We start from the raw sequence: 26,984 nt of genomic DNA on the forward strand, positions 1-26,984 counted from the left end.
TTGATGTCCCTCAGTTCCAAGACTGGACATCATTGGACAGGTTTCCAATGCAGGAGAGATGAGGATGGAGGGTAGGAAGGCTTCACTGATTACAGACAGTGAGTGGAGCTGGAAGAGGAGCTATCTATGCCTGGTGAGGCTGACCCAGAGGGCCATCTTGAGGACAACACACTGTGTTTCAGTTCCAAACAAGGCTTCCCACCAGCTACTCAGATGCCAAAGAAGCTGAGATGGAAGCAGTGGACTGGACAGTGATCAGTTTCCGGCTGTCAGACCAGCTCAGACACCCAACCCCAACATCTGGAGACAGGCTCCATACCCCTTTAAAGCATTTTAAACGAAAATTTCAAACATGACCAAAGTAGTATATGAATCTCCATATAACCATCACCCCATAAAATCATCAACCTTTTGGCACTCTGGTGTCACCGATTTTTTTTTTCTTTTTTATGAAGTATTTTAAAACACATTCCAGCTGGTATGCCATTTCACTCCTGCATTCTTCAGTATTCATCTCTAAAACCTATAAACATTTTCTTATGTAATCACAATTCCATGCCTAACAAAATGAACAATTCCATGGAATTATCAAGTACCCACATTGTTTTCAAATGTCTTAATTTGTTGGTTTGTTTGAGTCAGGCTCCAAACAAGATCACACATGGCACTGGGGTAAATGTCATCCTAAACATGAGCAGTTCCCCTTTGTTTTGTTCACATTCTGTTCCTGTCGCTGTCCCTGTTGAGTTAATGTGGTTCAATAGGAAGTCACAACTGTGGGTTTGTGTTTGCTTCCTTGTGGTGTCATTTAGCTCTTCCTCCTTTCTCTGTAATTTTTTTAGAATATATAGGAAGTTAGCTCCAATTGTGTGATTTTATTTAGGATCAATTTGGGGGGGATTGACTCCTTTGTGGACCCATGTGCTACCTACTGTACCTCATCCAGAGGCATGTAATGTCTAGTTGCCCCAAGTTTACTGATGCTGACCAGTCAGTGGGTTTAGAGCGTGGCAGCCTGGTCTCACCACTGTTAAGTTCCCCATTTGCCTTCTGGTTCCATCCTTTAATTTCTGCTTGAGTCTATATCAAAATCCTTTTACACTAAAGCATTTAAAAGGAGAAGCTCTGAGCAGCAATTTCTTAATCCACAAGAAAACAAGAGTCTTAATTAATGTTGGTGGCTCAGTTCCTGAGTTAATCAGAGCAAAGAAGGGAATCAGGAAGAGGGATGCTTCATGGGAAGATGAAAGAGTGAGGTGGTGGTAGAACGAGGCAGTGAAAAACCCAGGGGCCTCCTGGCCAAGAGTCTGAGCATGGGGCTGGTGTGGGGTTTGGCTTTTCGGGAGTGGCTCCCCCTATCCAGCTGGTGAGTTGTGGTTCATAACTCAGACTTTATAGCCAGCAGATCTGAGCTTGTATCCAGTTTGGCTTCTTATTTGGTGCTGGGTGCCTCTGAGCAAGGTATTTAATTGGATGTCTTCCTCTGTATGGTGGTTACTAGCCCTCACCTGGCAGGGTGGTTGGGAGAATAAACTGAGTTGGTGGTGAGTGCCTGCTGGGGATTAAACACTCTGTGGTGGAGAGGATGCCTCTTTGGGGAAAGGAACCCTGCACCCCACACCCTCCACCCTTATTGACTCTGACTCCAGGGCCAAAGCCTGCAGGGCTAGGGGCATGGGGATGGGATGGAGAAGGATACTATGCTCATTCTGCAGGCAGACAGCAAGACCAAAGCCCATAGACTTTCACCCAGATCTCAAGCTGCTCCAGTCAGCCCTTCCCATTAAAGTTCGGCCTCTCAGCTCTCAACCAGAACTTGACTTCCTGGTTGCCACTCCCCACCTCTCAACCCAGGGGAGGGATCGGGACTTGCCCCAGGCACTCGGCAATCGCTGGCTGGATCTACAGATGGCCATCTCTCTGAGAAGAGGGGGATCCAGGCGTGAGAGGGTCTTGGGCAGGCAGCCTTCTGGGGATGCCCCGGCCCGCATAGCGTGCTGTGTAGAACAGGTGCACAATAAATGTTCATTGACGAAACAGAGCTCCCCCTGCCCCGAGTGGAAGAGAAATTAGGCTGTCAGGGAAGGCGACTATGCCTATGAGTGGAGTGGGATGACGGAAAGTCTTGGTAATCCCCAGGAGTTCATGGCTCCAAGACCCCAAGCCCTGGGGCAAGCAGCCAGGCAAGGCAAACAGCCAGGAGCTTCTCACTCCGGCTCCAGTGCCAGCCTATTCCACTCCTGCTCCACCCACAGTCCTGGCCCCCAGTTAGCCTCTCGGTTGCTTTCCACACCAGCCGTGGCAGCCTGGCCTAGGCTTCAGCCGGGTTGAGTGGAGGGGAGGGGGTGTCTAACTCTATCCCCCTCCCAATCACACCCCGTTTACGGGATTCATGAGACATGGCACTAGCAGCCCTTGCTGGTGGCCTAAGCTAACTCCCTGGGCCTGAGTCCACTGGGGTGCCACCCAGGAGCCCCCTCCTCCCACACCCAATGAGAGAGTGGCTGGGCCAGCCTTAGCCCCCGGGTCTTTCTCTTAGGAGAGACACACACACGGCTTGCTCCAGCTCCGCCCACACACCTTTATTGTGGCTTCCAAGTTTTCTTTTCCACCTCACCTGTGATGCTTCCTTTCTTGTTTTGTTGATTTTATGCTGTTTGCTCTGGCTAAGCCCCAGGATGAAAAGCTTGAACTCCGGACGTTTGAGCCTGAAAGACAGCAAGTTGGGAGTGGGTGGGAAGGGTGGGAGGGGGTGGGGGTGGAGGAGAGTGGGGAGGGCTGTGAGCCTGTTCCCAACCTCAGTCTGGGGGAATCTGCTGTTCACCCCCCTATCCCCTACCCCAGCTGGCAACCAGGGTTGGGAGGGGCAAGGATGAGTAGACAGACATTCCCAGCCTCACCACAGGCAGGTCTTGGCCTGTAACATTAATTTGTTTTGAAGTTCAGCCCCAGAACTCTAAACATCTCACTTCTCTAAGAGGTTTGAATACCCCTTTTAAAGGCAGAAGGCAATTTTTCTGGAAATTGCTCCCTGCCTTCCACCTCTGGTCAATCAACTGAGCATTCCCCTTGTGCAGCCCCCAGAACCAAGCCTTCCTGACCTCCCAAACACTTCCACGAGAATCTGTCACCCTACAGCCTGTGAGGTGGCACCCTAGGGATTATGGCCCCTCCACCTTTTACAAAGGACAGCTTGAGCCCAGAGAGGGTAAAGGGACCTCTCCAGTAACTAAGAGCACTTGGGGTAGGACTCAGGCTTCCTGGCTCCCAGCCCAGGCTCCTTGCCTCGCTTCAAGCATCTCGCAGATCGTGGAACCCAGTGGGAAGGTGGCACTAGGCTCCGGGCGCCAGGGCAGGGCCAGCACACCCAGACGTGGATACACACACATACTGCATGATAGTGCACACAGAACCACACACACCTGGGGCATGGGCAACCTGGGGTTGCTGTGCTTTCCCCACACCCCAGCAGACCAGGCATCATTGGGACCCTTATGTCATCCTCCCACATCAGGGGTGAAAGGAAGCCCCAGCTGGATGCTCATGCTCCCTGCCTCTTGCCTGCCTGTGATCTGTGGACGGTGTGTGCCCTCTTGGGGTTAGGATGGGGGAGCCACCCTGGCCTGCGGCAGGGAGCTTAATGGATAAGCTCGGGGAAGCCACCGCCATCATCACGGACTCAGAGCGCTTGGTGTCGTCATGTAGCCCAGCTAGTCCATCCTCATGGGTGATGAGCCATCGCCAGGGAGCTTCCTCGCCCACCACCACCCAGGCCGCCTCCTCCAATGGCTCACCAGCCTCCAAAGTTGCACCCCCACCTGCACCCATGCTCCTTTACTCTTGGAAGAGCTGTGTGTTCACCACCACCACCTCCCAATCTTCGAGGCACATCCTCTACTCCTGTGGCCCACATCTTTGGACAGCCCATATGGCCTGTGTGCACCATTGGCCAGGAGCACACACCTCAAACTCGAGCATGGAACACAGCGTGTACCCCCACGTGGATAAATACACAGTTCCATTCTACATACCCCCCCACCCATCTCTACCAGGGTCATGTTAAGGTGAGTGTGAGTCACCTGTCACCCTGTGGGACCTGCTGAGCCAGCATGATGGGGAGCCCCTAGCTGACAGTTGTGGCCTCGAGGAACCAACACCCCATGTGGGGCCCGCCCTTCCACCAAAGTATGGTATCCCCCCAACACTCCACCGCCACCCTTTTTACCTCCTGCCCACACCCTCAGCCAGAACTCCTGCCAAGAAGGCACCTCTAGGCCTTTGAAATGTGTATATCTGCAGCTGAATTAGCTGTGTATCAAGGGCTCCATCAAACTCCTGCTGTTAAATACAGATGCCCAAGGAGAAAAACCACGACATCAGCAGGACCCATCCTCTCTCCCCTCTCCATCCAAATCCCAAGTCCCCTCCACGGAAACCCTTCCTGCTGTTGACAATTCACACCTCTTGCTCCTCTGAGCTCAAGTACACTGGAGACAAGAGACCCACTCTGGGCCCATTCAGGCTCTGTCCTACATGTGTATGCCTGTCCAGGAGTCTGTCCCTGAGACTGGGAGATCCCTGAGGACAGAGGGAGGAGCAGGAGGTCAGAGCAGCCCCAGTCAATGTACTGTCCATGGGATGAAGGGAGCTGGTAAGGTCCACTGACCTTGGCTCCTCACACAAGTCAAGTCTTGCTGGGTCTGAAGAATTTCCTCAAGTTCCTCCTATCTGCCAAGCATATCTGTAAATATTGATCAACTCTGTACATGCATTAAGAAACATCACTCCAAGTCTCGTTGTCTTTCTTGTCTGAACATATGTAATGACTAAGAATGCGGGCTCTGAAATCAGACTCCTGCTTCAAATCTCAACCCTGCTGCTTACTAGTTATTTAATCTCTCTGGGCCTCAGTTTCCTCATCTGTGAAAGGGAGGTAATAACACATACGAAGTGCTCAGGAGAGGGCCTGGTCTATAGTAAGTGCTGAGATTTTGCTGCTACTATTCTCCCTCCCTCCACGAATCCAATGCCTTGAAAGCTGTCCCTAACATTCCAGTCTTCACACAACTGGTCAACATAATCTAAACACAAATCCAATGGGATCTCTCTTGCACTCAAAATCTTTCTGTGGCTCCTCAAATGCCTCAGGATGGTGTCTGGCTCCCGAGCCCTGCTCACAAGGCCCCGCACGTCTATCCCAGTGCTCCAGCCTCACCATCTCCCCTCTCATTCTGCCCTGAGCACCCAGTCTCCCCCGGACCTTTTCTGCCTGAACCCTCTGTCCCACTGTGTACTGGTAAATGCTTAACATCTGGCTTTCTAGAAATAATATATGTGTCTATATATGTACACAAATCTATTACAAATTTTATTGGTATAAAGTTGTAAAATAGATCATGACTTAGAAACATTATTAAAGTATACAGTGTTCTTTATTGCAAATTCTACAGCATCAATTGCTCGATAGAATGCTCTCTTTGATTTTTGCCAACCCTCTATCTGTAGCCAACCTGTGGTTGCAATTCATTCAGGATCTGACAAAATCAGATCATGAACAAAGGCTTGATTACAATTCAGGTCTGCAAAAAGTCATTCACAGCATTGACTGAGGAGCACAGTTTCATCATAAGTGTTGGTTAATAATTTTCATTTACATTAAAAGAGCAGGACAAAAGTAAAAGAATAAAGATGTATTGAAGCATCAGTCATTCACTAATGACATGTGATCTTTTTTGCTGAATTGGATGGTGGTTTTCAAATACTGGAAGAATATATCCCTAGAATTTTGTGCTATTCAAAACATAATGGCTATAGACATGACAAACTTTCATGTTTCATCTGCATTAATGTTTTTCTGTCACTTTCTTAAGTCTATACAAAGGGTCAATAAACATTTTTGTTAAGGGTCAAATAGTGAATATTTTAGGTTTTCTAGGTCATATAGTCCCTGTTCAACTACTCAGCTCTGCCATGACAGTGTGAAAGCAGCCATGGATAGTAGGCAAACAAATGTACGAGGCTGTATTCCAACACAACTTCGTTTGTGACCACTGCAATTTGAATTTTCTCATGTCTCAAAATATTCTTAACCGTCAAACAGTATAAAAACCATTATCAGCTCATAGGATGGATTTGACCTGCAAGCTGCAGTGTGTTAACCTCTGGTCCATGTAATCAACAAAACCACAAATTAAGCCTTCCTTGTATAGTGTCATTCAGTTTCAATGATGCAGGAAATCACCTGTTGGTCCAGTGGTTAGGGCTCCTCGTTCTCATTGCCAGGGACCCAGGTTCAATCCCTGGGCAGGGAACTAAGATCCCACAGACTGCATGGTGTGGCCAAAAAATAAAAATAAAATATTTTTTCAACGGTACAAATACTGCCACCATGGCTATTATCAAACTACTAGTGTAGAAATGAGCAGCAGTACACCATTATGTAGCTCCTCCACTTTAAAGATTCAACAGATATAAATAACCTCAAGAGCACAAAATGTGGACTTCCCTGGTGGTGCAGTGGTTAAGAATCCACCTGCCAAAGCAGGAACAGAGATTCAATCCCTGGTCCTGGAAAATCCCACATGCCACAGGACAACTAAACTACTGAGCCTGTGCTCTAGAGCCCATGTACCACAACTGCTGAAGTTCACGCACCCTGGAGCCCATGTTCTGCAACATGAGAACCCACTACAATGAAAAGCCTGAGCACTGCAACTGGAGAGTAGACCCCACTCCCCAAAACTTGAGAGAAGCCCTTGCATGGCAATGGAGACCCAGCACAGGTTAAAAAAAAAAAAGGAAAAAAAATACACAAGATGTAATAATGATTAGGAAGTAATGAGTTTGATTAGTTATTATCTTTGTTTTAAAAATAATTTCTGTGATTACACATTTATAGAATTCAATTTTTAATAATGGCTGTGTATAACAAGTGGTTTGCCAAATTCCTGACAATGTAACAATTGGCTCTTGTGAGCCTGCTGAAGTGGCTCCAGAACCTTCCCCTCCGCCTCTGCTGTTCCCCACACCACAGCCTCCCTGGCAAACGCCCACTGACCCTTCCAGACTCAGGGTCCCTGATACCTTGGCCATAACTGCCCCTGGGCTGGGTATGGTTCCTTCTCTGAGTTCCCACAGCCGTCTGGGCTCTCTCCCATAGCCAGTGAAGGCTAGGCTACCTCACTTACTTTCCTGCTGTTTTACCCCGAGGGGGAAATGAGGACAAGGACTAACAATCTCATTCACCTCCGAATTCCTAGGGCTTAGAAAATACCTGGCAAATAACAGGTGCTGGATAAATATTTGTGGAATGGAGCAGTGAGGGGCTAAGGAGCCTTGGGGAAGAACCCTGGAGCAAAGAAACAGGATTAAGAAAGAGGATTGATGAGAGAGCCTTAATCCCTGGGTTCAGAATGTCTGGGAAGGCAGGATTAGAATGCTGCCCAGTTTATAGTTTCCTTTGTTGTGAAAAAGCTTTTAATTTTAATTAGATCCCATTTGTTTATTTTTGCTTTTATTTCCAATATTCTGGGAGGTGGGTCATGGAGGATCCTGCTGTGATTTATGTCGGAGAGTGTTTTGCCTATGTTTTCCTCTAAGAGTTTTATAGTTTCTGATCTTACATTTAGATCTTTAATCCATTTTGAGTTTATTTTTGTGTATGGTGTTAGGAAGTGTTCTAGTTTCATTCTTTTACAAGTGGTTGACCAGTTTTCCCAGCACCACTTGTTAAAGAGATTGTCTTTTCTCCATTGTATATTCTTGCCTCCTTTGTCGAAGATAAGGTGTCCATAAGTGTGTGGGTTTATCTCTGAGCTTTTGCACAACAAAGGAAACTATAAGCAAGGTGGAAAGACAGCCTTCAGAATGGGAGAAAATAATAGCAAACGAAGCAACAGACAAACAATTAATCTCAAAAATATACAAGCAACTCCTGCAGCTGAATTCCAGAAAACTAAATGACCCAATCAAAAAATGGGCCAAAGAACTAAACAGACATTTCTCCAAAGAAGACATACAGATAGCTAACAAACACATGAAAAGATGCTCAACACACTCATTATTAGAGAAATGCAAATCAAAACCACAATGAGGTACCATTTCACACCAGTCAGAATGGCTCATATCCAAAAGTCTACAAGCAATAAATGCTGGAGAGGGTGTGGAGAAAAGGGAACCCTCTTACACTATTGGTGGGAATGCAAACTAGTACAGCCACTATGGAGAACAGTGTGGAGATTCCTTAAAAAACTGGGAAGAGAACTGCCATATGACCCAGCAATCCCACTGCTGGGCATACACACCGAGGAAACCAGAATTGAAAGAGACGCATGTACCCCAATGTTCATCGCAGCACTGTTTACAATAACCAGGACATGGAAGCAACCTAGATGTCCATCAGCAGACGAATGGGTAAGGAAGCTGTGGTACATATACACAATGGAATATTACTCAGCCATTAAAAAAAAATACATTTGAATCGGTTCTACTGAGATGGATGAAACTGGAGCCCATAATACAGAGTGAAGTAAGCCAGAAAGAAAAACACCAATACAGTATACTAATGCATATATATGGAATTTGAAAAATGGTAACGATAACCCTATATGCGAGACAGAATAAGAGACACAGATGCACAGAACAGTCTTATGGACTCTGAGCGAGAAGGTGAGGGTGGGACGTTCTGGGAGAATAGCATTGAAACATGTATATTATCATATGTGAAACAGAACACCATTCCATGTTCGATGCATGAGGCAAATGCTCAGGGCTGGGTCAATGGGATGACTCAGAGGGATGGGATGGGGAGGGAGGTGGGAGGGGGGTCCAGGCAGGGGAACACATGTAAATCCATGGCTGATTCATGTCAATATATGGCAAAAACTACTACAATATTGTAAAGTAATTAGCCCCCAACTAAAATAAATAAATTTATTAAAAAAAAAAAGAAAAGAATGCTGCCTAGTGGTCGTGGGGGCCTTTGGGTTGGGATATCTCATCAGGCTACTTGTATTCTAAAGCATTCCTCTGCCCCAGTGGGTCCAGGCTCCCCATTCTCCATCTCACTCAGCCCAAATTTCAACTGAGTTTTCTCTCAGCTCCCCAAAACTTGAGAAGGAATTTATAAGAGAGACTCCCTGATCTTTGGTGACCAAGTCAACAGATGCTCTGTCTTTGATAGGCAAGTACCAAGGAGATTGTCCCCACTTCACAGAGGAACAGCCAAGGTCCAGGCCTGGCAGGAACCTGAACCAAACCTGAGGTGTTCCAGGGCTTCCTCTTCAACTGTGAGTCCCCCAAGCCCTGGCTCTGAGCTGCAAGCTACCTGGTCTCCCAGGACATCCTGTCTAGCTCTCCTGCCTTCTAACAAGACAGTGCTCAGGGTTGGGCTGGAGGAATTTTCCCTGCCCTCCTGGGAAGCAGCCTAAGTAGAGACATCTCATCCTCCCTGATCCACCATCACCTGCCCCTCCTAAAGTCGCACCTAAATCCCTTTTGCTTTCATGACACCACCTATCCTTCCCAGAAAGGGACCTTGGCTCCCACCCTAGAAGTGACCTCACCAAGGGGCTGTTCTCCATCCCCAGCCCCTCCCCAACCCCAAGGCAGAGCCAGGACCCAGCCCAGCCCAGCTAGTGTCTCTGCAGTTCCTGAAGGCTGTCACCAAGCAGGGTCAGCCGACCTGCTGGAGCCACCTCTCCCATCTTCGACCTTTGCCTGGGATCCACCCCTGCCCACTCCCTCTCTGTGACACCTGCACACACACCCCATCCTGGGGCCCAGGCTACACTGTCCACCTGTCCAGACTTGTCTTCTGTCTTTTTGGCCAATACACCCAACCTAGCCAGTCCCCTGTGGTTGAATACCTCACTCAGGTCAGTAAGAGTAACAGGTCACCAAATGCCCCAGTTTTATGAGTGAGCAAAGTGAGCGCCCTCCCCCCCCAGAGGGGCTTGAGAGTGTGGACCTTGAGAGCCAGAACAAGGCCTCAGGGTAGGCTGGCTAGTGGCAAGGACAAGACAAGATTTCAGGCTGGATCTTATATATACGAAGGGCCTCCCTGCCATGGACAGCCACTACCCAGGAGACTCAGAGGGCTCCCCCGAAGAAGCTGGGAGTGCCAGAGGAGTCACAGGCCAGAGTCAACCCTGGCAGAGGACCACCTTGCCCTGTAGAGATTTGAAAATTTGGACACCTTTGACATCACTCCCAGTTCTTTGTGGAGGGGAGGAAAACAAACCAGTTTATTCTAAACAATGTCAGTAATAAAATAACTGCTGATGCTGAAGCTGAAGCTGAAGCTCAAATACTTTGGCCACTTGATGCAAAGAGCCAATTCATTGGAAAAGACCCTGATGCTGGTAAAGATTGAAGGCAGGAGGAGAAGGCAGTGACAGAGGATGAGGTGGTTGAATGGCATCACGGACTCAATGGACATGAGTTCGAACAAACTCTAGGAGATAGTGAAGAACAGGGAAGCCTGGTGTGCTGCAGTCCATGGGGTTGCAAAGAGTTGGACATGACTTAGCAACTAAACAACAACAGAAGGGCTAGATCACTCCCAATCCCCACCTCCCTGCCTCCAGTACACCACTGTTTCTAACTACACATTCACTCCCAAATTCTTGCCTATCAAATTCACATTATTTCTTAGATCATAAGACAATTTCATCCTCTTTGGGGAATTTATGGATCCTTCAAGGGCATCTTTTTTTCCTGAATGTCAACTTCTAAGCATCTTAAAAAGTATTAATCAGTTCCTGGGACTTTTCCAGTGATCCAGTGGTTAAGAATTGGTCTTGCAATGCAGGGGACACGGGTTTGATCCCTGATCAGGGAACTAAGATTCCACATACCACAGAGCGACTAAGCCCAAGGGCCACAACCACTAAAACCCGAGTGCTCTGGAGCCAGCAGGCTGCCACTACCGAGCACGTGTGCCACAACTAGCAAGTCCATGGGGCACTATGAAAGATCCCACATGAGTAATGAAGACCCTAAGTACTGCAACTAAGATCTGATGTGAAGTGAAAGTCACCCGCGTGTGACTCAGTGGTGTCCAACTCTTTGCAACTCCATGGACTATACAGTCCATGGTATTCTCCAGGCCAAATACTGGAGTGGGTAACCATTCCCTTCTCCAGGAGATCTTCCCAACCCACGGATAGAACCCAGGTCTCCCGCATTGCAGGCAGATTCTGTACCAGCTGAGCCACAAGGGAAGCCTGATGCAGCCAAGTAACTAATAAATTAAAAAAAAAATCAGTTCCTTCAAGAGTACTTGATTCATTCATTATTCATTACTCGTTCCTTCAACAGCCATGGAAGGCCTACCAATTGTTGGGTATTGGACCTGCCATGGAAAACAAGTAATGGCTCAGTGCCAGAGAGCTTACAAGACTTGTAGGGAAGCTAATGGGCAAACAAGAAGTGACAATGCAGATATCAGAGGTAATAAGTACAAAGGCCCATTGGGGTTGAGAGAAGGGGCACCTAATCAAGCTGGGGGGAGGATGGTACCAGGAAAGCCTTCCTAGAGGAAGGGACATTCACTTTAACAGCTGAGACGTGAGGAGTTAGTTAGCCAGGCAAAGGAGTGTGGACCAGAAAAAGCATTATTTCCCCTGGAGAAGAGACAACTCATGCAAATGCTAAGAGCAAAACTGTGCAGCTGGAGTAGCGTGGGAGTGTGATGGTGGTAGAGAGGTGAGTCTGAGCCAGACTGTGAACTGCTTTCTGCTTGTTCCCGAGAGTGATGGGGAGCCACTGAAGGGCCGTAAACAGGAGAGAGGCATGCTTAGGGTAGTGTATTAGAAAGTTGAGCATGACTGGAGCTCAGAAGGCATGAATTTGAGGTGGGAAGCAGAGAAACTGGTTAGGAGGCAGCTACAGTAGTGAACTGAACCACTTAGCATGCATGCAGTAGTGAAGGCAGGAGATGGTGGTGATTGGAACAAAGGGAATAGTGTTAGGGACAGAAAAAGTGATCCAGCTTGTAAAAGACTGACTCTGAGGGTGTAGGACCCTGAAGTGTGGAATGACTTTCATGTTTCTGGTGGGAGTGGTGTGCCTCTCTGAGAACGAGAACAAAGGAGGAGGCATAGGCTCAGTGTATCATCAAGTCTTATTTTCATATTTCTGATAAGAGTTTCTCAAATTCACATAGCTTTTTTTCGGTTTTTTTTTTTTGCTGCACTAGGTCTTTGCTGTGCTCAGTCTTTCTCTAACTGTGGCAAGTTGGGGCTAATCTCTAGTTGCGTTCTGCGGACTTCTCATTGCAATGGCTTCTCTTGTTGTGGAGCACAGAATCTAGGGCATGAGGACTTCAGTAGTTGAGGCATGTGGGCTTAGTTGCCCTGTAGCATCACATGTCTTCTTAAAAGCGCCATCATGCATGTGAAGGTTTTTTGGTTTTGTTGATCAAGGCAACCCCCACCCCAAACACTCTTTTTGTGTAAGGAGAGGTTACTCTGAAGAATTAAAGTGAAAATTAGTGATGTAGCAGGGAAGAACAAATCTGACTCCATAAGGGATCTGTTTGTTTTGCATTAACCTTTGTATTCTGAATAACCTACAAGTTAATCACTAGGGCTTCCCTGGCAGCTCAGGGGGTGAAGAATCCACCTGCCAATGCCTGCCAATGCAGGAGATGTGGGTTTGATCCCTGGGTCAGGAAGATCCTCTGGAAAAGGATATGGCAACCCACTCCAGTATTCTTGCCTGAAAAAATCCCACGGACAGAGGAGCCTCGTGGGTCCTTGGGGTCACAAAGAGTCAGACGCGACTTAGTGACTAAGCAACAACAATCACTAAAGGGATGGCACCTATAGCTTAAAATATATATAATGGCCCATCTCTGAGAACATTGCCTTCCTGCCTGAGATTAAGCTAAACTATCTTTGTTTAGCTCACAAGAAGCATCCCATCCTGATCAGGCCCACCTGTGAATAGCTGCAGGAAAGAAGAAATTAACACATCGCCTCTGGAGTCTGGCTGGAACCAGGAAATATTTATAACAACTCATCACCTTTTTTTAATTTTACCTCCTCACCCTCTCCTTTTTGCCCTATGAAAGAAACTAGTATCCAATCCCAGGCAAGATGGTTCTTTGGGACACTAGTCCACCATCTCCTCTGTCTGCTGGCTTTCCAAATAAAGTCGCTACTTGTCTCTCGATTGATGGTCGCGTGGTGAATAGTACAGCCTTGGAATTGGTAACAAATTTTGGCAAAATTGAACAGGAACCTTGCTGCTCTCGGCCAGCCAGCCCCAGTAGGGGAATTTTCAAGTAAGGTTCAACAGCTACTGGGATCACTTGCCCTGAGGATTTTCCCTTCAGAATTCTCTGAAGCAGCTGTAACTGCCCCAGTGCTTGACAGTTGGAACAAGGAAGGGCTCAAGACAGTAGGGTAAGTCACTCTGCTGTTTACAGCTGGAAACTTTATCCCTCTCTGTTTAGGGCTTTTTCCTCAGAAATTAGCCAGCCTGTTTGTATTTGAGTGGAGTACTCTGTTGGAGAGAGGAAATAATTGCTGGACATTTACCAGATTTGTGGACCAATTCCTTATTTTCTTTTTGGTGCTCATAGTAAAGAACCCACCTGCCAATGCAGGAGATATAAAAGATACAGGTTTAATCCCTGAGTTGGGAAGATCCCCTGACGGAGGGCATGGCAACCCACTCCAGTATTCTTGCCTGGAAAATTCGATGGACAGAGGAGCCCAGCAGGCTATAGTCCATAGGGTTGCACAGAGTCAGACATGACTGAAGTGACTTAGCATACACACCTTCTTTTGTTTCTTGAGATGCTAGCATTTGTGCTTTGTCTTGCATTTCTATCTTTACAAGATGGGGAATGTTTCATCTATCCCTAAAGAAAGTCCTCTGGAGTGCATTGTGGATAAGTGGTCTGATTTCAGCTATGAACCCATGACTAAGAGGAAGATGAATAATGTGTGGTACAGTCCCTGTTAGAAGCTCCGCATTTACGTAGGATTATCTTGGGACTCTGCGTACCATGTATTGTCACCCTTACTGTGTTAATTTGCAGTCTCCCATGTCATTGATCTGGATCCAACAGCTCTCTAAGCAGTCACATTGCATGGGGTTGGGATGATAGGTAAAACCACAAGTGCAAACTTGAGAGTTTATTTAGGGTTTTCTGTTTGTCCTTTGGGTTTTTAATTTCATTCTGTTTTGGTACTGTTTCTCCATTTATAGCCAAATCAGTTTAGTGATGTTGAAAACTTTCACGATATCAAATGGAGGAAAGGAACAGAAAAGAACAAGAGCAAAAACAACCATCTGTGCTCTTGTCCAAAAGTGGGACATTCCTAGGGAGAAAAGAAAGGTTATGCTTGGTTCCAAAAATCACCAAAATGCCCAGCCCAGAATTCAGCCTGGTTGGTTGATACCAAGGCAAAAAAGGCATTCTTTTGATGGTTAGAGAGGAGCAATCATTTTACAATAAAACACGGAGGAATGGTGGCCTTTGAATGGCTCTATACAATCCTGCAATTAGAACTATTCTGTGATCAAAAGAATTCCCTGGCTAGGGGCCCAGGTTTAAACCCTGGTCAGGGAACTAAGATTCCACAAACTGTGCAAAATGATACCTCCCCCAACACACAAAACTATTTTATGATTAAAATTAAAAAAGGAATGAGATGAGAGTGAGGACTGGTTACTATCCTAGCCACTCCAGCCACTATGCCCAGATATCCACCCCTTCTCCTGCCTCTGGCTCCTACGCTCAATTCCCAGCACTGGGGCTTGGTAGATGACCAGACTGGCATTGTTTCTTTGTGGTTTGCTTACCTCTTTGACCATCTGATGTAGAGGCATAGACAGAAGCAAAATGGACTGTTTTAATCTCCTCAAATATCTCACTTTGGGAATTCCCTGACTGTCCAGTGGTTAGGACTCTGAGCTTTCACTGCCAAGAGCTTGTGTTCAATCCCTGATTGGGAAACAAAGATTTCACAAGATGCGCGGTGTAGGAAAAAAGAAGAAAAGCTTGTTTTGCCAGCATCATTTATTGACATCATTTTCCCTTTCCTGTTGATTTGTGTTATTTCCTTTATCAAATTTTAACTACCTCTAGCCCCGGGTAACTACTAATCTGTTTTCTTTCTCTATAGTTTTGCCTTTTCCAAAATGTCTTATAAATGGAATTAAACAATGTGTAGCCTTTCTCACTTGGCATAGTAATGAGATTTATCCATGTCGTTGTGCTTATCAGTAATTTATTGCTGAGTTAAATTTCAATAAATGAGTTAACTCATTTATTGCTGAGTTATATTTATCCATTCCCTAGTTGATTTGAATTGTTTCCTAGGTTTGGGAATAAAACCACAAGTTACGAATTTTGTGTGCATGGAAGTTTTCATTTCACTTGGGTAACAGTGAAGAGCAGAGTTGCTGGATCATGTGTTTCGTCTATGTTTACACTAAAAAGAGCATTGCTGAAATATGTCAGGAGACTAATTTAACTTGGATAAGCCCTTGCCAGTTGCCCTGTTATGGATTAGAGAGGCTCCAAGAAGCAAACTTAAATTAATCCCTCTTGAAATATTGTATAGTAGGCCATTCTGGAATGTCTACCCAGGCAGGGGAATCTGTGAATGTCTTTTAAAGGACTTAGCAGTCACCAACTATGTTAAGACATTAAGGACTATACTAACTTCTGTCTGTGACTTTGCTTCCTATAGGTTTGACTGCCCAACTAAGGTGGTCCTACAACCCTTCCAACCCAGGGATAGTCTCCTCAAAACCTGGAGAAAACAAAGACCTGAACATCCTGGGGAAGGGTATGGCAACCCACTCCAATATTCTTGCCTGGAGTATCCCTTGGACAGAGGAACTTAGTGGGCTACAGTCCATGGGGTCACAAAGAGTTGGACACGACTGAAGCGACTTAGCACAAACATCAGCTTGCTGCTAAGTGGACAGAACGATACGAGGTCCTGATGAACATTCACTCCTCTATTAAATTAGCTGGGATAAGACCAGGGATTCACCACACCCAAGTAAAACGCACTCCTCTAGAAACTGGATGGAGCAAAGAAAAATAGACTTGATCTTGTGATCATAAATTGCTGTTTTGAGCCAAGCCTCTTACTAGATAAGTAATGTTGACTTTTGCTCTTCTCTTTAGTTTCACTATACTGGTGACAGCCACTTTTTGAAAAGGACCAAAGGAGAAAAGAGCCCCTTCACTTTCTATAAAATTTTGGCAGTGTATAAAGCTAGCATAGGGCAGAACATCCTGGAGTTTTTGTGTGTATTCGAGTGCTTGTCTAAGTGTTGGGAACCACAAAAAGAGAAGCCATGTATGCCCAACTGGAGACTCAGGAATACTTCCAGTCCCAAGCTGATCAATTCCATTTCACAATCATCCCATCAGTGCCCCTGTTCAGCAGGAAATAGCCAGAGCAGTTGCTGCCCCTTTCCTACAAGAATGAGGAATGGACATTGACAGTGCGGAATTGTAATAGGGAAGAGCAAATCTGACTCCATATTGATAGACTCCATTACATTGAGAGATGATGCAAAAGAAGGTCATTAACTCACACTTTATTAATCATTCTTTCATTCAGGCCTGATGCTGAGAGATAGACAAGAAGAAGAAGAGACTGGCCTCATAGAATTTACAATCTAGTGAATGAAAAAGTAATGTAAGGAAAAAATAAATAAAAGTTAAGGAAAAAAAAAAAGTTATCTAGGGACTTCCCTGGTGGTCCAGTGGCTAAGACTCTGTACTTCCAATACGAGGGGCCTAAGTTCAATCCCTGGTCAGGGAACTGGATCCCGCATGCTGCAACTAAAGAGCCCACATGCTACAATGAAGATGGAAGATCCTACACACTGCAACTAAGACCTTGTACAGCCAAATAAATAAATATCAAAAAATAATAAAAATCTAGGATTGTAAAATACTCACACATTCACATAAAACATTATTTTTGCCTTTCTGTCATTGTTTTGTTTTATAAACATAGAGCTTTTATTATAAAAGTAATAATTTCCATCATAAAAATAAATTCTCACAATTCGGAAACAACAAAATACCTATTGATTCTTTAATTGTTCTAAGTACTCTGTTGACATAATTGAAAACAATTCTGTACACATCTATTTGTATAATGCCTTTTTCACCTAATGCCATGATTATAGAATAATTATCAACTCTTTAGAACCATGATTTTAAGAACAAAGAGGCAAACCATACTTTATTTAATCTATTCTCTATCATTAGGTATTCAGTTTGTTTTCAGTTTTTTAAATTTTATATTTCATTTTTTTCATTGATACATATATATTTGTATTTCAATGTTTCAATAGTAAAAATAACATCGCAATGAAGATTTTTGGGCAAAGGCTTTGTCTACATCTTCAACTATTTTCCCAAGGATAAATTCCCAAAAATGAACTAACAGGGACAAATAATATGAAAAATATCCAAGTTTACTTTAACTCTTTGTATAACCTCTCAAAACCATCAGTTTTTTTTAAAATTTTGTTTTTATTTTGTTTTATTGGCCAGGCCACACAGCTTGCAGGATCTTAGTTCCCCGTGGTAGTTTAGTCGCTAAGTCGTGTCCAACTCTTTCAACCCCATGGACTGTAGCCGGTCAAGCTCCTCTGTCCATGGGATTTTCTAGGCAAGAGTACTGGAGTGGGTTGCCATTTCCTTCTCCATGGATCTTCCCCACCCAGGGATCAAACCCAGGTCTCCTGCACTGCAGACAGATTCTTTACTGACTGAACTACCAAAGAAGCCCCTGCATTCTAACCACTGGACCACCAGGGAATTCCCTCAAAAACCATTAGTTTCTGATGTGAGGAGAGGATCTAATTTTCGCTTTCCAGAGATCAGAAGAAGTGATCTTGTGGTATCCCCCTCCCATCAATCCCTGGCTTCTTCCACCTTCTTTGGAGAGCAGAAAGATGAAATCAAGAAGTGACATTACAAGCTGCGGTTTTCTTTGCCCTAATTACAAACAATGTTATCCCTTGCTCTGGGAGTAACTGACTTTCTCTGTGTCCTCACTTTCTGATGAGTAACAGGAAATGTGCTTCTCTGCTTGAACTTTGTCAGAAGGGCTTGTGCCAAATCAGCTAAAAAGCTCTTGAAGTGCTCAAAAGTAAACAAAATTAAAAGGGACACCAAACATACAAAAAGGAATGAACAAGTTAATGGAGATATACGTACTTAGCACAGTGCCAGTAGCTAAGTGCTCAATAGTATGTATTCACTCAACAGACATTCATTGTGTCCCTACCAGAAGCCAGTCATTGTACTGAACTCTGGGGACCTGGCAATGACCAAGATAAACACAGCTACCACCTTCCCAGGGTGTCCTGTCTGGGGGGAAAGACAATCGTAAACACAAATGATTATACAAAGAAGTAGTTGATCGCAAGTATTACACATCAAAGTACTGGGGCGCTATAGAGCGTATCATGGGGGTTAGGTAATAGTATGAGGGACAGAACATCAAGGAATTTTAAAAAGGGAAATAGTCTAGTTCGTTAGTTTTTAATTTTTTTTGGACACGCCATGTGGCTTGTGAGATCTTAGCTCCCGCACCAGGGATTCAACTCAGGCCCTTGGTAGTGAAAGTGCCAAGTCCTAACCACTGGACTGCCAGGGAATTCCCAATAGTCAATTTAATACATGGAGATTTTAGGCCTAGGCTGAGTGGAAGGAACTGCCAGGTGGCATAGGTGCAGGCAGAGAAGACTCATGGCTTCCTGGCACGGCCTCTACCCAGTACTCTGGGAATAAGTGCCTGAAATGAATCTCCCATGGCTAGAGCAGGGAGGAAAGGTAAGGAGCTTGGCAATTCCAGATACAGAAGCCCAGAGGAGACCAGAGGTCGGAAAGGCAGGGGCAAAGGCTCAGAGGTGGGTGTATGATGAGAAGGTCTACACCAGAAGAGAAAGCCCATTTCGAGACTTAGATGAGGGGCGGGAGACAGGAGCATGGTGATCATGACGGGGGCAGACAGAAATGGATAGCGCCAGTGAACTAACAGGGGATGGGGAAAGGAGGTGACAGTCCCGAGGACTCAGAGGTGACCAGGAACTGGGTCAAGTGAAAGCGTGGTTAAGAAAGTGCAGTAGAAGTTGGGATGCAGGGATGTGAGGAGGGTGGCAGGTAAATGACAGGGTGGGGATGCGTGATAACCATAAAGGTTACCCAGGCATAACAGGAAGTGTGGGTGGTGATGATGTCTGTGCTGGTGGCAATCTACAGATACCCACCCTGCCCCCTTCTCTGGACCTGTTTCAACATCAGAACTCTTTCCTAGGCTGCAGGTCCCATGACTCAGTACCGACCCATCAATCAGGCTCAGATAAGATCTCTGGGCGCAGCCACAGCTCCTGGGGCTGGCTGGGCGCCCTTCTTCGCTATGCTCAGACCCATCAAGTAACCTCTGTGTCAGCACTGCCTCCTCCTTCCTGGGTACACATCCAGCCCCATCTGAGACCCACCAAGAACCCCCAGCCTCTCTCTCCTTGGAGAATGCAGCTTTTGCCACAACTGTGGTAGCCAAGGATTTGTCACTTCCACCAGCTTCTTCCACAGCTGACTCTTCTAATACTTTGTCATAACCATTCCCTGGAAGGAGAGAGAAAAGAACGTGGCCTGCAAGGGGAGGTCTGGATAGTCCCACTCATGCATCCTGCAAATATTTATGGAGCCTCTTGCAACAAATGAGGGGCTAGCTTTTACAACGAAACCTGTGTTTCCTGTCTCCATGATGCTGAGTCTCAAGGACAGACATGTAAATGGCAGTCACAATGGAGAGAGAGTTCTGTTCCCTTTTAATGGAGGAGCATGTGTGCTAAATCACTTCAGTCGTGTCTGACTCTTTGCGACCCCAGTGACTATAGCCTGCCAGGCTCCTCTGTCCATGGGATTCTCCAGGCAAGAATACTGGAGTGGATTGCCATGCCCTCCTCCAGGAGCTCTTCCCAACCCAGGGATCAAACCCGTGTCTCTTATGTCTCCTGCATTGGCAGACTTGTTCTTTTACCACTAACTAGCGCCACCTGGGAACGCCCTTAATGGAGGAGGGCAGACTACTTTTTAAAAACTGAGGTGAGTTCCATTAAAGTAAAATGCAGAATCTATGCTAGTGATTTTTTGCTCAGCTGAATATCAAAAATGTTTAGAGTATAGTGAGCAATCTAGAGGGAGAACATGAGGAGGGAAGGTAAGAAGGGAAAGAAACCCGTGATGTGGCCAGAGGCTAGGCTCCCAAGTAGGACAAAGGGCCAGTGAGAAATCACCACTGGGGAGGAGCCAATGTGGTTTCCAAGAACAAGAATGTCTGATACCCAACTTGAATGTGTTTGTGCAAAGTAAACTCCCTCCATCTTCCCAAGCCTTCAGCAGTGTTTTTACTAACATAAAGACCTGCTACAAAAAAAAAGGGATTTCTTTCTCTTTCTCTTTCTTTCTCCCCTTCCTTCCTTCATCCCTTCCTGTCTCTTTCCCTCCCTCGCTTCCTTTCTTCCTTCCTTCCATTATCTAAATCTAAGACTGGTAAGAACCCCAGAAGAGAATCACAGAATCCTAGAGCTAGAGAGGAAGTTAAAGACCAAATAATCTCATGCAACACCCTCTGTAGTCTTAAGGGGTAACTGAGGCAGGGTGGTGGTGGAACTTGCTTTGGGTCTCTGAGCAGCCTGATCCTCTTGACACCCAGGCCTCTCATCATGCTGCCCTTACTTTCCTGATTTGTTAGCTGTGCATCTGAACTCCATCCAAGGCAGGGTCTGGCACCCACCTGGCTCCTCCTTGTCCCCTAACTTGGTGATGGATAGGCTTACAGAGACCACTAAGCAAGAGCCTTAGGAAGCTTCAGTTTCCCAGATATGCCATAACCAGGCTCCTACCCGACCCAGCTCCACCCACTTTCCAATCTCATCTGGCACTCTAAGCTCCAGCCACAACTGAATTCCTTCCAGCTTTTCCAGGGAACTTGACCTCTTGCCTCCAGGGTTTTGCACAAGCTGTTACCTCTACCCAGAATACCCCATCTGGCTGATTCCTTCTCTCCTTCAGGTTTCAATAGAGAAGAACTGGGCTGGCTTTAAGGACAGGTGACCCGGCTTTAAAAGGGCCCTGTATTTGATTTAATACTGTTGCTGTCTCGAGATTCTAAATAATTCTTTAATAAGGGGTCCTGCATTTTCCTTTTAGAATAGGCCCCACAAATTATGTATCCAGTCCTGTAGAAGTGTTTTGTTCTGGTATGTGTGCACACTGTCATTTCAATCGTGTCCAACTCTTTGCAACCCTATGGACTGTAGCCCACCAGGCTCCTCTGTCCATGGGATTCTCCAGGCAAGAATACTGGAATGGGTTGCCATGCCCTTCTCCAGGGGATTTTCCTTTACCAGGGATTGACTTGATCTCCTGCATTGGCAGGTGAGTTCTTTACCACTAGCGCCACCTGGGAAGCCCTTTGTTCTGGTAAAATGTCCCAATTCCCAATTTCATCTGTTTAATTATATGTGTAGTCTCCTCCATTAGTCTTTAAGTTCCATGAAGATAGGAACTATTTAGTAGGCCCTGGTTTCCCTTTTCCCAAGAGTCTTCGTTTCCATTTCGGAATCCATTTTGTTCAGATGGAGCCGACATCTCTCTTGAGGCCAGAGATGGAATATGTGACTTAAACTGATCAAATCAGCTGAGCCATGCTTGTGACTCGGGACTGAGTATGACACCAAGCAGATCCAATCAGAGTGTGCCTCTGGATATTTGCTAGAACTCCCATGACAAAGATGCTCCCTCTAGCCTGCTCCTGCCAGGTATCTTAGAACCATAGGAGAACCCAGGCTTAGGATGAGGCTGACACCATGCAAAGAGGAGAGGGAAAGCAGAGTGAATGTGAGTACTGGATCAAGCCTCACCTGAAGTTTCCCTCCGATTTTTCAGAGCCAATGAATCACCGCAGTTGCCCAAACCAGGTGGAGTTAGATTTCCCTTTTTGTGCATCCAGAGACTTCCTATCTGATCTTGCATATATATCTTGCTCATTATAATAATCCTGGTACCTACCACAACCTGGCATGAGAAAAATCCTCAATAGATATTTGATGAAGTAATATGCAAACAAATAAATGAATTAAATGTAAGCCCTCTGGCAGAAAAACCAGAGGTACTACTTTACACATGAGACCTTTCTAGGAGCTTTTCTGCAGAGTTTCTGCGTACCTCCTTGGCCTTCTATACCTTAAAGGACCTCAGCAGGTCCCCCTGTTTCCTGGTTAGAGCCCAAATCCCCAGGACAGGCCAGAATTTATTCACTTCCTGTTCATTCCCAGGCAGCTTATTGTTGGCTTCTCTGCAGTCAGGTATCCCTGCGCTTAGAATTTATCCCCTGAGGCTGGGACCTAGGTCTATATTGGCACTATCTGACCCAGTAGCTTCATGCAAATCACCTGTATTTATTTGTTTGTTTATTTTCTTAGTTAAACAATAAACATTTATTTCTCACAGTTCTGGAAGCTGGGAAATACAAAACTTTTAAAAATATTTTTATTTATGTGGTTGCATCGGGTCTCTGTTGTGGCACATGCGATCTTCTTTGCGTCAGGCAGGATCTTCCCTTGAGGTGCACAGACTCTCTAGTTGTGGCATGCAGGTTCCCTAGTTGTGGCCCACAGGCTCCGGAGCTCATAGACTCGGTAGTTGCAGCATGTGTGCTTAGTTCCTCCGAGGCAGGTGGGATCTTAACTCCCCAGTCAGGGATTGAACCATATCCCCTACATTGCAAAGCAGATTCTTAACTGCTGGACCACCAGGGAAGTCCCCAGGAAAATACAAATGCTTTTTAAAAATTATTTTCCATGATGGTTTATCATAGGATATTGAATATAGTTCCCTGTGTGATGCAGTAGGACTTTTTTGTTTATCATCCTATATGTATAATAGTTTGCATCTGCCAACCCCAAACTCCCACTCCATCCCTTCCTCTCCCCCCTTCCCCTGGGAAACCATAAGTCTGTTCTCTATGTCTGCAGCCACGTGCATTTGAGACTCAGCCTCTGGCTAAGCAGGATAGCGGTGAAGATGTGGAGCCACTGAGTTCAGACAGTGAGATGGCCCTGACTCTCTGGTTGCCCAATATTCTAAACTTCATGACACAGACAGGCAGCTCTACCAGCTGGAAATGGGGAGTTTTAGTCTGATCCACTGTTCTCTCTTTCAGCAAGTATTTGTCAGGAGTTACTGGGTGCCCTGCCCAGCCACTGAGACTCTCATTCACATGCTCTAAAGCTTCCTGACCCCTTGCCCTGAAAGTCCGGGTTGTGACCTCAACACCAAAGGCTCCCCCAAGTCCATACCCTGACCTCTGTGATGTCCACCTCTTTACCCCTTATCTCCACATTCAGCACCACCCACATCAGACTCATTGCACAGTGTGTGGCTTCTGGCAACCTGCAAGCAAGAGTGTATTCAAGCTGGGTAAATGTGTATTCAAGTGTGAGTGAGTGTGTTGATGCGTGCTTAAGCATGTATGGCTGAAAGTGTATGTGTGTGTAAGGTCATGGAGTGAAGGTGTGTGTCAGAGCTTGCATGTGGATGTGCTGAGTGCACAGGAGTGTATCTAGGCGTGTTTGAGCACCTGAGTGTGGATAAGTCACTGTCAGAGTATGAGAGTACATGTATGAGTATAGGTGGATTGAATGTGAAGTGAGTGTGCCTCAGTGTGTTAGTCAGTGAGCGAGTGAGCATGTAAATGTGCTTGTGTGAATATGCACACACACACACCCCACCCCCCTGGAATTCCCTGCCAGTCCAGTGCCTTTGTGGCACTCTGAGCTTTCACTACTGAGAGCGCAGATTCAATCCTCGGTCAGGGAACTAAGAAAAATGAACATGTCCCTCCAGTCTGTCACCAACTATGACAGACACACCCTCATGTGTATGTGGTCACATTCACACCTCTTAGGGCCAAAGGTAGCTCAAGCTATCAACCTTTAGTCCAATCAAGGGGAGACTTTATCCACAGGCCGGGGTCAATTTCCCTTCTCCGTCTTTGATGTGGAACTAGGGATCCCCCTGCTATCCCTAAAGGCTACCTTTCCTGGGAAAGAGCTTCCTCAAATGAGGACTGCAGCCTGCTTCCCTGCTTAAACCAGTCGCCATCCCACTTCTCTGCCTTCATCCGTTTCTGTCTAGGCCCTGGCAGTGACCTTGAGCAGAGAGGCAAAGGATGAGGGTGGTCGACAGGACATTCCTGGTACCTCCTTGGCTATGGGAGGACATCTCCATGGAGATGAGTGGTGGATCATGTCCAGATGATTATCAGGATTCCCAGAGTCCTTACTCCCCTCCCCCAGTCAGGCTTGCTTGACTCTGAGCACAGTGAGGAAGACTGCTGAAAGCCCATCACTCCCCACAGGGGCATCCAGAAAAAAGACAGGGGCTTCCCTGGTGGCTCAGATGGTAAAGAATCTGCCTGCAATTTGGGAGACCTGGGTTCGATCCCTGGGTTGGGAAGATCCCCTGGAGAAGGGAATGGCAACCCACTCCAGTATTCTTGCCTGAAAAATATCCCATGGACAGAGAAGCCTGGCGAGCTACAATCCATGGGGTCGCAAAGAATGGGATACAACCGAGCGACTAAGCACAGCACAGCACAGTGGTTAGTGGACCAAAAGGGCTTCCCAGAGCAAGGATCAGAGAAGCTGGTCGAGATGATTGCATCCGGTTTAAGCCTTCATCCCCAGAGACCTCTGGAGACAGAGATGAGTGACACATACCCCTTCTCTACACCACATTTTGTCTGACCTGCAGGTGTGACCAAGAGTTCAGGCAGGTGTCAGGTTTGCCAGTTTTCAGTCCCTTCATAAGCTCACCTCACTGGCAAACTCAAGCTGATCCGTAAGACATCAGTGACCCTCAGGCCTCCTCTCCTTTGGCCATATGCAGAGTTGGCAGGGGGCACACAGACCCTTTCCTTCCTCCCAAAGCTGCTGGAACTCCCAGTGTGTTGGTGAGAGCTGAAGAAGACCCCCCCCCCCAGTGTCACGGTAATTGTCCTGGGACCTGAAGCAGGAAGGCAGTGAGCCCTGAGGAAGGGCTTCCTGCTTAGCAAAGAGACCAGATTTGGAAACACACACTGGGCTTTTTGCTTCTGTTTTCAACCTCCCTGGAATCAACTCTCTCCTTCTAAACCCCTAATACATCACCACAACCATTCTCAACCTCTACTGGATCCCCAGAGTCCCACAAAATGTGGGGTGTCTACCTCGCCCTTTCTCAGGAGCCTGAGCTTTCTGGAGAAGAGCCAGGATGGCAAAGGGGCTCTGGTTTCATCTCCGCTGGCCCCAGTCTTCCTAGGGAAAGTTGGCTCCACTTGAGTTGGAGGGACTGAAGCTAAACAACCAGGCTGACCAAGGCCCCATGGAAGCACCAAGTAGCCTGGAGCTGGAGGAGACAGCCTTGGACAGACAGTCAGGCATCTCTCTCCAAGTATGGCTTCACACTTTCCCTCCCCACAGTGCACTGGAGCTCGAAAGGAAGGAGGCATGACTGTTGTTATCATTGTTCAATCACCAAATCGTGTCCGACTCTTTGGGACCCCATGGACTGCAGCATGCCAGGCTTTCCTGTCCCTCACCATCTCCTGGTGTTTGCCCAAGTTCATGTCCCCCACTGCTCTGTGACCCTGAAAGAGACTGTGGGCCTCAGTTTCCCCTTTATGCAAGGTGGGTGCCACTCTGGGACAGCCACAGTGCCTAGACCAGGCGGGGACTCTGTCCCCATTGCCATCCTCCTTCCTACTTCAAATCAGCCTGGCAACAAAGGCCACGAGGCCCCAGGCAAGGAGACACTGAGTGCCTGAGGAGGCTGCCCCAGCTGCTGGGCCACAGCACCCACTCCTCTGCCTGCTTAGGACTCAGATGTTCTACTCAGTGTTCCAAGGTGAGCTGTCTGAGAGCCCCGGTATCTTTTCTTATTTAAAAAAAAATTTTTTTTTAGCTTAGTCTTTATTTTTAATTGAAGTATAGTTGATGAACAGTATTATATGTTGCATGGAGAAGGAAATGACGACCCACTCCAGTATTCTTGCCTGGGAAATCCCATGGACCGAGGAACCTGGCGGGCTACAGTCCATGGGGTCGCAAAGAGTCAAGCATGATTGATTGACTAACACTAACACTTTCATGCTCAGGATGGATTTTCTAGCTCCAAGTCGCCCTTTGAAGAACTGCCTCATTTTGTACTGCTTTATTTCATGTAAAAACAAAGACTATCATTTAAGAAAAAAATATTATGTTCAGTTCAGTTCAGTTCAGTCGCTCAGTCGTGTCTGACTCTTTGCAACCCCATGAATCGCAGCACACCAGGCCTCCCCATCCATCACCAGCTCCTGGAGTTTACCCATACTCATGTCCATCAAGTCGGTGATGCCATCCAGCCATCTCATCCTCTGTCGTCCCCTTCTCCTCCTGCCCCCAATCCTTCCCAGCATCAGGGTCTTTTCCAATGAGTCAACTCTTCGCATGAGGTGGCCAAAGTATTGGAGTTTCAGCTTCAACATCAGTGCTTCCAATGAACACCCAGGACTGATCTCCTTTAGGATGGACTGGTTGGATCTCCTTGCAGTCCAAGGGACTCTCAAGAGTCTTCTCCAACACCACAGTTCAAAAGCATCAATTCTTCGGCTCTCAGCTTTCTTCACCATCCAACTCTCACATCCGTACATGACTACTGGAAAATAGAAAAAAAAGTTCACAATTTTTTTGCCATGTTATTTATTTTTTTAGTTGAAGGATAATTGCTTTACAGAATTTTATGGTTTTCTGTCATACGTCAACAAGAATCAGCCATAGGTGCGCATCCATCTCCCCTCCCTTCTATTTCCCTCCCCATCCCACCCTTCTAGCTTGTCACAGAGCCCCTGTTTGAGTTGCCTGAGTAAAAATAATTCACAACTTTTAAAAAAGATTTA

General features: G+C 46.4%; 2 long non-coding RNA genes across 2 annotated transcripts; one reads left to right on the top strand and one right to left on the bottom strand.

Annotated features, from left to right (window-relative positions):
• Positions 1–427: 427 nt before the first annotated feature.
• Positions 428–13,322, bottom strand: LOC145516926 (uncharacterized). The gene is made up of 4 exons (XR_014061865.1): positions 12,942–13,322; positions 2,618–2,708; positions 1,874–1,997; positions 428–827 (listed from the first exon to the last, which is right to left on the bottom strand). It is a non-coding gene; the product is annotated as an uncharacterized LOC145516926 (long non-coding RNA).
• LOC145516930 (uncharacterized) lies at positions 13,179–16,920 on the top strand. Its single transcript, XR_014061866.1, has 3 exons — positions 13,179–13,409; positions 15,711–15,809; positions 16,599–16,920. It is a non-coding gene; the product is annotated as an uncharacterized LOC145516930 (long non-coding RNA).
• Positions 16,921–26,984: the final 10,064 nt, after the last annotated feature.

Source organism: Giraffa tippelskirchi, chromosome 1, assembly GCF_054371585.1.
Source record: "Giraffa tippelskirchi isolate mGirTip1 chromosome 1, T2T-mGirTip1v1.2.pri, whole genome shotgun sequence".
Classification (NCBI taxonomy): domain Eukaryota; kingdom Metazoa; phylum Chordata; class Mammalia; order Artiodactyla; family Giraffidae; genus Giraffa; species Giraffa tippelskirchi.